Consider the following 13,080-nt stretch of genomic DNA (forward strand, 5'->3'; position numbering starts at 1 on the left):
CTTTGTATAAGATGCATGCACATAACGAATGAGGAAAGGCTTCATGCATGTATGACGAATGAGAGGTGATTGGAAAAAAAATGGCTAACGAATGGGAAAGACAAGAGTTGATATATGATAATAAAGAATGAGCTGATCATGAACTAACGAATGTGATGATGATCTTAACGAATGAGTGTGGAAGCAGCTTAAAAAATGTGTTAATTCATGTAACGAATGAGCAAGCTGCATAGCATTTAACGAATGTGCATAGTATGTAACGAATGGGAGTAAGTGACTAACGTCAAGATTGATAAACGATAATTAACGAACAATATAGAATAATCTGACTTTTATTATAACCAGGAAAATATAATTCAAAAAACCTACTTACAATAACTTTCATAATACATAACCCTAACTTGGTTGATGTATTTATAATGTTAACCCAACTTGGCTAACAAGACATCATAATTAAACCCTAAAGCCCCTTAACCCCATACAACTTAATGAGATTCTTAGGCCCGGACCCAATAGGCCTGACTCGGTTAATTAATTTCCAACATTCACCCTCCTAATTTCCGAGTCGGATTTCGAGAGGTCTTCAACTCCAAGTAACTCGCGCATCTCCGTGAACTTGATTCTTGCGAGTGCTTTAGTGAGGATATCGGCTCGTTGCTCTTTCCCGCTAATGTGCTCAACATCAACCTCGCCATCGTTGTAGCAATCTCGAAAAAAATGAAAACGGGATTTTATATGCTTTGTTCGATTGTGAAAAACCGGATTTTTCACAAGGGCAATTGCGGACGTGTTATCGATCTTCAATACAACCTTTTGTAATTAATCTCCGGTCAACTCGCTCAACAACTCTCGAAGCCATACGGCTTGACACGCGGCTGCCGAAGCCGCCATGTACTCGGCTTCACACGACGAAAGTGCAACTGTAGCTTGCTTTTGTGAGCACCATGTAATTGGAGATTGCCCATAATAGAACACGTGCCCGGTGGTGCTTCTACCATCATCTTCATCTATGTTGTGACTACTATCACTATACCCGACAAGTCGTCTTGGCCCGTTCTTCCCATACTTGATCCCGTAACTTGTCGTTTTATTCAAATATCTCAAAATGTGTCGTATTGCCATACCATGAGATTCACGTGAACTTTGCATGTATCGACTAACAATACCCATAGAGTACGCCATATCCGGACGAGTGTGCAATAAATACCGTAAGCAATCCACCATCTTTCGATACTCGTTTGCATCGAGCTCGACTTCATTCTCGGCTTTCGAATGCTCGAGGAGCTTGCCTCAACCCGTACAAGGCCTTTGACAACTTGTAAACTTTTGCCTCCTCGCCCTTCTTTTCGTATCCTTTAGGTTGTGAAACGAACACAACTTCTTTCAATTCACCATACAGAAAAGCCGTTTTCACATCAAGATGGTGGATTTCCCACCCATTAGATGTGGCTAATGCAACTAGTAGTCGAACAGTCTCGATTCGGGCTACCGGAGCGAAAACATCATCAAAATCGATCCCGGGTTGTTGCACGTAACCTTTTGCAACCAACCGAGCTTTGTACTTGTTTATCGTTCCATCCGCATTTCTTTTAATTTTGAATACCCACTTCAACCCGATACATTTAGCACCCTTTGGAAGTTCAACAAACTTCCACGTCTCATTTTTATTTATCGAATCGATCTCGGCATTCATGGCATGAACCCATTCTTGGTTCGACTTAGCCTCAAAATAGTTACTCGGTTCACCACTTGCTGCTAAGGGTAATTGCTCATAATCAGAACTAACCCGTAGCACGTAATCTTCTTGCAACCTTCTTGGTAACACCGAAACTCGGGTTGAACGCCTTAGACCCGTTTGGGCCTCGGTTTCACCCGAATGGACTTGCGACCCATTACTCATCGACTGAACTTGCGAGTGGGCTGAGGAAGCAGGCTCGTTATGACTCGGCTCAACGGAACCACTGGACTCGGGTTGAACTGATGATGGAGTTTCGGAGCTTGGGCTATTCGGGTTGCTTCCAGACGTGTCTTCAAAAGTGGGTTCGATTTGATCAGTTCCGTTGTCAACCGCACCCCCCCAAGCCATAGTAAACATACCCGGCTCATAGTCATTCGTCTCGACTTTCTTTACCCAGTTCCACCCTCTATTTTCATCAAACACAACGTCCCGGCTAACAACAATTTTCCGGGTGTTCGGGTCGTAAAGACTGTAAGCTTTTGAACCCGTCTCCGACCCGAGATAAACGAGCTGTCTCGACCTGTCATCAAGTTTCTTTAGGTGTACACTATCAACCTTAGCATACGCCACACACCCAAATACTCGAACGTGCTCAATAATCAATTTCTTTTTCTTGAAACGCTCATAGGGTGTTTGATCGACTAGGGCTCGGGTTGGGACCCGATTAATTAAAAATGTCGAATGTCGAACCGCTTCTCCCCACATATAATTCGGAACCTGCATCGACTTTAGAATACTCCGCACCATCCCCATTAAAGTTCGGTTTCGTTTTTCTACCACGCCATTTTGTTGTGGCGTGTACGGAGCGGTTAAATGCCGAATAATTCCACTTTCATCGCAGAACCGATTAAAATCATGTGAAGTATATTCTCCTCCCTTATCGGTTTGGAGAGTTTTCATTGGTAAACCCGCCTCCGTCTCGATTAGGGCTTTAAACCTCTTAAAACTTTCAAACGCTTCACCTTTCTCCTTCAATAAAAATGTCCACATATATCGTGAGTAATCGTCTCTGGTAACAAAGACATACCTATTACCGGAGATAGTGGATGGGGTTATTGGACCGCACAAATCGCCATGAACCAACTCCAAAGGTCGGGATGCTCTAAACGAGGCTGTGGCCGGAAACGAACTCCTCGTTTGTTTACCCACCAAACACGATTCACACAACTGATTTTCATGTTCAACATGTGGTAAACCTCGTACTAGATCCTTCTTAGCCATCGATTTCATTAACTCGAAATTGATGTGCCCAAGTCTTGCATGCGAACGCCATGCGTCATCTTCGATCTTTGATTGCAAACACACGGGAGCTCCAATCTTCATTCTTATCTTATAGAGCTGGTTTGCGAATCTCGTGACCTTCATGAGTAACCTCCCGTTCTCATCGTGCATGGTCAAAAAATCATGTTTCATCCGACTGTCACATCCGGACTCTATTGCTTGACCGAGACTCATTATATTATTTTTTAACTCCGGAATGTAATAAATCTCGGTTAGCAAATCTTGTTCGCCCGATTTTCCTTGGAAAAGAATCGACCCTTTTCCCTTGATTTTAACGTATGACCCATCTCCGAACTTAACCCTCCCGGTTATGTTCTCGTTCAATTCCAAAAAGTATGACAGGTTTCCCGTCATAAGATTACTCACCCCATTATCCAAATACCATACATCATCTTTGACCGGTTCAGTCTCCTATTTCTTCGGTATTAGGTTTTGTTAATTTAAGAACACAACTTGATGCATATACGCTGCATCATCATTATTTTCACGGGTTTCGGTTTTGTTTGCTTCTTGAATCTTACGAACTCGATTTGGGCAATTAGATGCAAAGTGACCCAAGTTGTCACATCAGTAACATAGAATCTTTGACCGATCTTTTTTCACATTTTCTTTTCCCCGACTTGATGACCCTTGTTCGGTACTAGGGGTTCGGTCTTGGCCATTAGTTCGGCCTCGCCATGACCTCGATCTCCTCGTCCTCGCTCCCTATTAGATTCGAAATTCTTATGTTTAGATGAATCATAACTATCGAATAACAGTTTACCTTGGTCACCCCCTTGAATATCTTCTTCTCAGATTCGCTCCTCATAGGCCCGGAGTCGGCCTACAACATCTTCAAATCCCGTCTTATTGAGATCCAACACTTGCTCAAGTGAAGCAACCATTTGAATATACTTCGACCTCGGGAGACTTTTGAGAAACTTCTTTACCAACCTCGCTTCATCTATAACTTCGCCAAGAGCTGCGGATTTCGAGGCAACACTCGATAACTTGCCTGCAAAGTTATCTATGGAATCCGACTCGTTCATCTTTATATTATCAAATTCCATCGACAAGGTTTGGAGACGTGCTTCCCTAACCCGATCGACACCTAAGTGTCGGGTTTTAATCGAATCCCACATGGCTTTAGCAGTTTGTTGTTCTCCAATTTGCATAATCAAGGTTTCGGGTACGGATTGAAACAACAAGGCCGTAGCTATGTCGTTTTTTTCTTCATCGGAGACACCCGGGTCAATGGTGTCCCAAACTTTGTGAACTCTTAGGACTACTTTCATCCTCATAGCCCACACGGTATAGTTTGTTGAAGTTAGCATCGGACACTAAACGAAAAACGGCCCGTTCTCTTTTCCCTTTGGAGGGTGCGGTGTCGAATCTGAACCAGACATATTTCTTTTCCTTCCTTCTTTTTTTTTTACTAGCTTAAAAAAAACCAACAAAAGAAACTTCTTTCTGACTCGTTTGCAAACTTGTATTATGGCCACACAAAATAAAGTAATAAATAATTGTAACCTTCACCCTTTTTTATGCACACAAACAGTAGGCCACACAAACTTTCACCTATCAAGATTCTGCTCCACCTTTCTTCCTTGTTCAACCAATCAGCAGCAAGCAAAATAACTTCTGCAAATTGACGTACCAATAATAGCAAAACAGATCGGCCGTTTGTTGATTGAAAGCAAATAACGGCAAAACTGAGATCGAACCTAACTCGTTCGCTCGTACGCAGCAACAACTCGGTTTCTATCCTTCTTGGCGGCGACGGACTCGCGATCGACCCGGATGCTCAGTCGATGATCGCAGGTCAGCTGGCGGCAGCGGCAGCTTGGATCGAAGCACCTTCTTCGTTGACTGATTCGTTAATTATCGCGATCTTGAACCGGGCTCTGATACCAATTCAAGATTGATAAACGACAATTAACGAACAATATAGAATAATCTGACTTTTATTATAACCAGAAAAATATAACTCAAAAAACATGTTTATAATAACTTCCATAATACATAACCCTAACTTGGTTGATGTATTTATAGTGTTAACCCAACTTGGCTAACAAAACATCTTAATTAAACCCTAAAGCCTCTTAACCCCATACAACTTAATGAGATTCTTAGGCCCGGACCCAACAGCCTGACTCGGTTAATTAATTTCCAACATAACGAATGTGGTTTTGTAGTATAAATAGTTAGACAAGGCAGTTACACACAAGTTCATTCATTCTTACGAGAGACCGTATTGTACCGAAACCCTGCCGAAATTGATAATCGAGCTTCAACGAGTTAATATTTACATATCGTCTTTGTGTTCGGTCGTTTTCGTTCACCGATTAGCACCGAAACGCACCGAAACTAACTCCGTGCATTTTCGGTTTCGTAGTTCAATATCGAGTTCATCGATCCTCACCGGGAAAAACAAGTGGTATTAGAGCTTTCGGTGCTCGATTCTACGTCTAATCGCTGAATATCGTGTTAAAGCGTTAACCGATTGTGTTCGATTTTGATTCCGAAGCGTTCGTGTTCATCGGTTTGATTTTCATTTGATTCGGATGATAGTCGGTTGGTGTTTGATGTATAGGACTGCTTAGGATTCATCTACGAGTGATTTCGAGTTCAAATTTGTGTTCAATTTGAGTTACGGTTAAGATTTGAAGTTTCCGGTAATAAAAACCGTTTTTTCCGGCGTAGATCGTTGTTCCGGCGACCATAACAACTTTTTCCGGCGATGTCTAATTACCAATTGGAAGGTGTAATCAGATCGTGAATTAGACATGTCTCTATATCCGCAATCTTAGATATGGTTAAAATTACGTCATAACAATGAAATTTCCGTCGTAGCCGTAATCTCCGTCGTAACCGTAATCTCCTGATGATGTGAATTGAGGAGTGCATATCAGATATTGTTAAAATTATTGCAATGTGTTAGTCAATCAATTTGTGTTCATTGTCACACAAAAGTTTCCAGCTATAACGTAATCTCCGGTGTTGTAACAAGTTCTCCGGCGAAAACTCAAATTCCGTCGTAACCGTTTTCTCGGCAGCAAACCTAACAATATTTCCCGGCCGAAACAGAATTTTCCGGTCACAGTTCTGTTCACAACTTATATGTCCGGCAGATTAGATTACACAAGGATTAGAAGCTGAAGATCACTCAAACTCGTCCGTGGTATTCGAATTAGTGTTTAAACTCCTTCATATTTGAGTTTTACGATATCCGCGTGTTCGTGTACTGTTTTGATTTCATTTCGAATCGAGTTTCGGTATTGATTTCGAATCTTGTTTCGACTCATGATTTGGTGTTCTTAATCGTGTTCCAGTGTCCGATTCAAGCTCACATTTGATTCCGCATTCAAGTTTGCATTCCGGTTGTGATCATACGTTTCAGATTTTGTGGCTAATAGAGTTTTGATTGAGTCATTCTCATTCGCATCAGTTCATACTTTTCGTGATTATTCGAGTTCTGTCGGTGTCATTTTAAACGTGTTTCGGTGATTTCACGTTTTGTGTTTTGTGTCCGGTGTTGATATTTGAGTTCAAGTTGGTGTTCATGTTATTCCGATTCGCTTTATGACAACAATTTGTGAAATTAGATCTGCATTGTGCTGCTGTTGCTACTGCATGCTGCCGTTGTTTATCTGTGCCGCTGTTGCTACTGCATTGTGCTGCTGTTGCTTATCTATGCTGCTGTTGATACTGCAATGTGCTGCCATTGTTGCTGAAATTTTCCATTTTGCTGATAAACGAGCCTAAATGAGCAAAGATTAAAGTGCGGTTCAGATTTCTTGATTGACGACGAAGGACATTTTAGATATTATACTTTAAACGTGTATTTTGGTGATCAGTTAGAAGTTTTGAACCAAGGGGTATTTTAGGAACTCTCTAGCCGAGGGTATTTTGGGCACTCACAAAAATTGATTTTGATACGGGCGAAAGATAAAGTTCAAGTAAAGTTGAAGTTCTTATTTTATCCAATCTGAGTCGTTACGTTGCCTAAATTCTCTCTCAACACACACAGTTCACACACTAATAGTATTCAAGCTAATCGTATCACTAATCAATGAATAACTCGATGTCATCGTAGATCTAGATCCGTAGAAGCTCTCTCAAGTTCGGCTTGAGACTAGAAAGGGATATTTTCGCCATTTCAAGAAAAAGAGTTTTAAGCAAGTGAAATAAAGCTCGGGTCAGATATTTGGACGTTTATTTGGCGTTTGGTTATTTGACTTTTATTTGTCAAACGGGCCGATTTCAAGCCGAAGGGCGGTTTAGACATTCACGGAAAGATCGGGTTGGATTTGGTAATTGATTTCAAGTGGTGATTTTAGACGTTTGTTTGGCATTTCGTTGTTTGACTTTGTTTGTCAAACGGGCCAAAAGGAAAGGATTTTAATCGGACTTTTTCGAAGAAAATACATTGAAGAAAGTTTCTCACCAACGCGAGTGTGACGTGATCAAAGGGAAATTTTTGGAGAAATTTGATTTCCGAGACAACTCACACGCTCGATTACTTGAGTTTAAAGCTGTTGATGGCGTTTTGGTAATTAAACTGCAGTGGCAGTTTGGTAATATTACAGCAGTGGCAGTCTTGTAAATTAACTGCAGTGGCAGTTTGGTAAATACCAGTCAGTGGCAGTTTGGTAAATACTGCGAAAATACAAGCTGAAAGTTTTAACGAGCTTAACGAACGTCTTTTAATCAAACTTTTCAATGGATTAAAGTTTGATTTGGTCAAAGACGTAATTTCAAGTTTGGATTAGGAAATTTTTTTGATTTTTGTTTCGGTGCTCAGCTCGCTTATTCGTTAAATTTCAGAGATGACGACTTATTATTATTATTATTCAGATATTACAGCATCGGTCATGCAGTTCAGTTTACCTCCTAATGGGATCGAAGTTCCAAAGCTTACAAACATTGCTGATCTCATGGATTGGAAAGTTCGTTTTGAAGAATATATCGGTTTGGTTGATAAAGATTTGTTGATACCGATAAAAGAAAGAGGTTATTATCTTCCGACGTTGGATAAACTATTCCATCGGGGTTTGCCAAAACGAGTTTCAGAACTTTATTCTTGTGAACAAGCTGAGTATGAGCGTGCACAGAAGGCATTTGCTATACTTAAATCGGCAATATCATTTAATGTATTATATGCAATCATCAATGAATCCAAAGGAGAATTCACAAAATGCAAGAATTCATATCAGATATGGATTTCTCTTGATCGACAATATGATCTTGTTTATAAACGTCTTAAGCCCGCGTTTGATGCATTCAAGCACTTGCCTGATGAAAGTCTAATAGTGATGATTGAGAGATTTTTTGATCTGTTGAAGGCACAGCTCGCGTATCAGATGAAAAGATTAAAGAGAAATTGTTTGACATTCTTTATGGTCAAAATTCAAGAGTTATTCTTGGAAAGATTGTTTCAACATCATCATCTGAATCTTCGCGGACGTCAGTGGTGACTGATGAGATTTCATCAGTAGAATCTTTTGATTTTGAAGTGGACGAAGATTGGTTAATGGAGTTAAAGAAAGCTCATGTTGATGATGGCTGGTCTATGCTTGCATATGAGATATCCAAGACCACCTCATCAATGAATGTTGATATAGATCCAAATGCAATGAAAATTATCATGCCTACCCAGGTGAATCTTCCGGATAATCTTTATGAATCTTATGATTCTGTGCCAACGTCACCTGAGGTATATTCTAAACCATCTGATTCGTTCGTTTGTGAAACTTGTGCTAATAATGTAAATTCATCTATTGTTGATGAACCTCCAAAAATTGATTGTTCTCAATATGGTGAATACAAGTCTAAACTTGAATCAATTCGTCACCACAATGAGCAATTAGTTTTTGATTTAACATGTATTCGTGATAACTATCAACAAGTGGTTGACAATAATAAAAAATCTAAAGATAAGATTGATGCCTTGTCGATTAGTAATCATGACTTGAAAGCAAATGTTGAGTGTAAATCAACAATCATCGAAAAGCAGTTTCAAAAAATTTTGGAATTGAGAACCAAAATAACTGAGCTTGAAAATGAGGTGCTGGAGTTCAAGAATAAATTGGATAAATTTAGAAATTCATCTTTTTTGCTCAATGAAATCATTGAAGTTAACAGCAATCACCAAAAGGGTGGTAAAACTGGTTTAGGGTTTGTTGAAATCCCTCCTCCTTTTCGAAATGATTACACCATGCGACCAGGCACGGTTGATCTAAAAGAAGTGGACATTGACTATCCACTGGCAGTAGATCCTCCTGTGATTGTTAGTAAGGTTAAAATAATCAATGAGGAGAAAGTTAAACCAGTTGATCCAAAAACGGCTGTTAAGAAAGAAACAAAGTGTTTAACTCCAAAATCTCATATTCAAAGCAATCTGGTTTTCTGTCAGACTAATGATGATATTCTTGTTGAAGATGTGGTTGAACCAGTGGTGATTCACAAAAATGAAAATATACCTGTTAAAAATCATATTCTTTGTGAACCATAAACTTCTGAGAAATCAAAAACTGGTAAACCAAAATTGGTTGTTACACCAAAGACATGTGAGAAGAAGGTTGTTTCTGAAAAGATATTAAAATCATTTTCAAAACCGAGTGTTAAGGGTAAAAACTGGAAGGTCTATAAATTAAAAGGTGTTGACAATATGTTTGCTGATGAGCTTTTTCCGATAGCTTTTGTTAAACCTGAGTGTTTTGAGTATGTTTATAATTGTGATCACTCAGATTTTCAAATTCGTGATGCATCAGTGATGCCTATTGGGGAAATGAAAAATATAAAAACAAAACCCCAAAAGGAATCCACACTAGTGTTGTTTCAACAAAACAAATTTGTCAAATCTACTGGTTCTGATGTATTGGAAAATTTTGCACAGTGTTCAAATCTTAAATTTTTCCAAAAGAAGAAAAGTGAGAAAATTCAACCCTCCGCGTCTAATCTTTTAACAGAATCATCTTCGACGTGGGTTGAATTGAGAAAATGTTTTTACTGCAATGTCAAAGGACATTTGATTGTTGATTGTCCTTATAGGAGACGACTCAAATTGCCAGATGTTAACAAGGTTTCATTAACTTTTGAGCAATTTGAGACACTTGAACAAAAAGCTAAACAACAAAGAGTTTATATTAATTTATTGTTAAAGTCTCCTGAAACGTCTCACAATTCTGATAATGTTAAATTTTTGAGACAACAAGCTGATAAATCGTTACCAGCTTGGAAACCAAAGATTCCATCAGCATGTGCTGATCATGTTGAGGATACTGGTCGACCTAAGACTATGGTCTGGGTTCCATTTTCTCATTAAATTATCTAGTTTTTGTGCAGGGATATCCAAGAAGATCTATCAAAGTCATATGGGTTGTTTCTAAATCAAATTTGTTGATAGTGGATTATCTCAACACATGATGGGTGTTTTTGTTTACTTTGTTTGATTGTTATTTGCAAAGATTTAAAATTCATAAAATTTTCAATCGGCAACTTGCTCACCATTCATATTTTTAAAATGCAAGATTTTTTTTGGTGAATAAGATCTTTAAAAGATTTTATCAATGTTAGAAGATCGCTTTTCGTTTTTTTTTTTAATTTTTCTGCAAATTTTTTGTTATTGTTTATATTTTTAGGGGGGAGAAACCAGAAAAGTACAAAAATAGTGTGTTTTCTGTCTGAAAATATAAAAAAATACGAAAATATGTTGTTAATTTTGAAAAATATAAAATTTGAGAAATGTGATCCGACATATATGGGAAATGATAGTACATTGACTTAGCAGACCTAACACATGAATAAACTAGACTAAAAAGTGCCGTAAGATCAATTGCATGATGTGTATGATAGGCTTAACAAATCGTATAAGTGCTGAAAAGATATAAACCTAAATGCTTGCTAAATCTAGTGGTGTTACATCTTGATGCATAGTTAATATATGTATTAAGTACCAAAAAGTATTAAGATTGCTGTGTGTACATGCGTTCATTTTGCAAAGAAATTCAACTTATTTTTCCTTTTATTTTGCAAAGAAATTCAAATTTATTTTTTCTTTATTTTTATTTAAATCTTGGATCCTCTCCTGTGCCATAAGATTATCCGATCTGAGGGTTAAGATTTGGATATTCTGCTTTATTTTCTTGGTGTTTTGTATAAAGCCTTAGACTTTCTCCGCGCGATAATATGGTATTATCCGAATTGATTGTTAAGGCCTTATACAACTTCAACTTATTTTTATCTTTTTATTTTATTAAAATGGAACCTTATCTGCGTGTAGTAATACCGATCCTAAGGGAAAATTTTAACTTTCTGCTTTATTTTCTTTTTATTATTTTTGCATGAGTCACAGCTAATCAATTTAAAGAAAAATGAAACACGCACATGTGAAATTCACTGTATAAGAGATATAAAAATTATGTCTGATAGGTGAAAATTATGTCTGATAGGTGGGATCCGCATAAGATTTTGGCTTAATTGAAACTTAATACGTATCGTAAAGTTACTGAAGGATCTGTATAAAGTTTAAAGTGGACAATTATATCTGCAATCATCATTGGGTTATGTGCATAATAATGTCGAAATTGAAGGGTAGTCTAGGACGTTACTAGTCAATATGATCCCATGTCGCGATCTTTCTCACAAAAATATGTACTGCTTTATTTTCTTTTTGTTATTTTGAGAAAAATACAAAAAGATTTTAGGTGTGTTTTGATATAAATTAAAAAAAGAAAAATCAAAAATATTTTGGGTGTGTTTTAGCTTAAATTTTGTAAAAGCCAAAAAGATTTTCTTTCCAATTTATTTTTGATCTTTCGATAGGTGATACACATTTTCAAATTGTTTTGCCGTGTTACAAAATTGTTTTCACCATCACACATTCTTGTTCATACTATTTTGTGCTCAGCTGCTAAATCAAGATAAACTTTACGGTTTATTGATGGAATGTGTTGATTGACTGCAGTTTTGAAGGAGTGGTGATTATTCAATCCTTGAATCTTCTCAAGATGGTGAATTTAAGGTATGGCAGAGTGTTCCTGTTAAGGGGGAGTGAAGATGTTGATCGTGTGTACAAGATTGGTGCTGATAAAGATTGGAGACGTACAGCTAATGGCAAAGGGGAGTTTGTTAGTGCATTTTCTTCATGGCATTATACGTATAAAGATACACGAGAAAACCAACTGAAAGCGACAAAGACTAAAAGTTAATGAACTCCAACAATTGTCAAGGGGGAGTTTGTTAGTACATGGAATGTGACAAATGCTGGGAGTTGAACCGAGGAGTCGCATTGTCTTTGTATAAGATGCATGCACATAACGAATGAGGAAAGGCTTCATGCATGTATGACGAATGAGAGGTGATTGGAAAAGAAATGGCTAACGAATGGGAAAGACAAGAGTTGATATATGATAATAAAGAATGACCTGATCATGAACTAACGAATGTGATGATGATCTTCACGAATGAGTGTGGAAGCAGCTTAAAAAATGTGTTAATTCATGTAACGAATGAGCAAGCTGCATAGCATTTAACAAATGTGCATAGTATGTAACGAATGGGAGTAAGTGACTAACGAATGTGGTTTTGTAGTATAAATAGTTAGACAAGGCAGTTACACACAAGTTCATTCATTCTTACGAGAGACCGTATTGTACCGAAACCCTGCCGAAATTGATAATCGAGCATCAACGAGTTAATATTTACATATCGTCTTCGTGTTCGGTCGTTTTCATTCATCGATTAGCACCGAAACGCACTGAAACTATCTCCGTGCGTTTTCGGTTTCGTAGTTCAATATTGAGTTCATCGATCCTCATCAGGAAAAACACTAAGCTCTTGTATGAGATATAGAGTAGAAGTGCCGCTCGATCAGTCATATGCATTTAACTCCAAATACCCGTGTGAGGTAGGTTCTGTTTAAATATTATTTTATTATTATAATAGTGGCTTAGACCATAGTCGGGGGTATAGCCCGAACCTTGATTACTGTTAAACATAATATAGCTTTTCATAAACAAAGGTTATAGTTAGTTATTGTTTCTTCATGATTAAGAAACGTAATCAATTACATACAGAGG

General features: G+C 38.0%; 1 pseudogene; it reads right to left on the reverse strand.

The window, feature by feature from the left end:
- Positions 1-819: 819 nt before the first annotated feature.
- On the reverse strand, positions 820-1,182 carry LOC143538501 (secreted RxLR effector protein 161 pseudogene; annotated as a pseudogene).
- Positions 1,183-13,080: the final 11,898 nt, after the last annotated feature.

The sequence above is a fragment of the Bidens hawaiensis genome, unplaced genomic scaffold (genome assembly GCF_021521415.1).
Source record: "Bidens hawaiensis isolate Kalapana, Puna unplaced genomic scaffold, B.hawaiensis_p1.1 tig00011635_1, whole genome shotgun sequence".
Classification (NCBI taxonomy): domain Eukaryota; kingdom Viridiplantae; phylum Streptophyta; class Magnoliopsida; order Asterales; family Asteraceae; genus Bidens; species Bidens hawaiensis.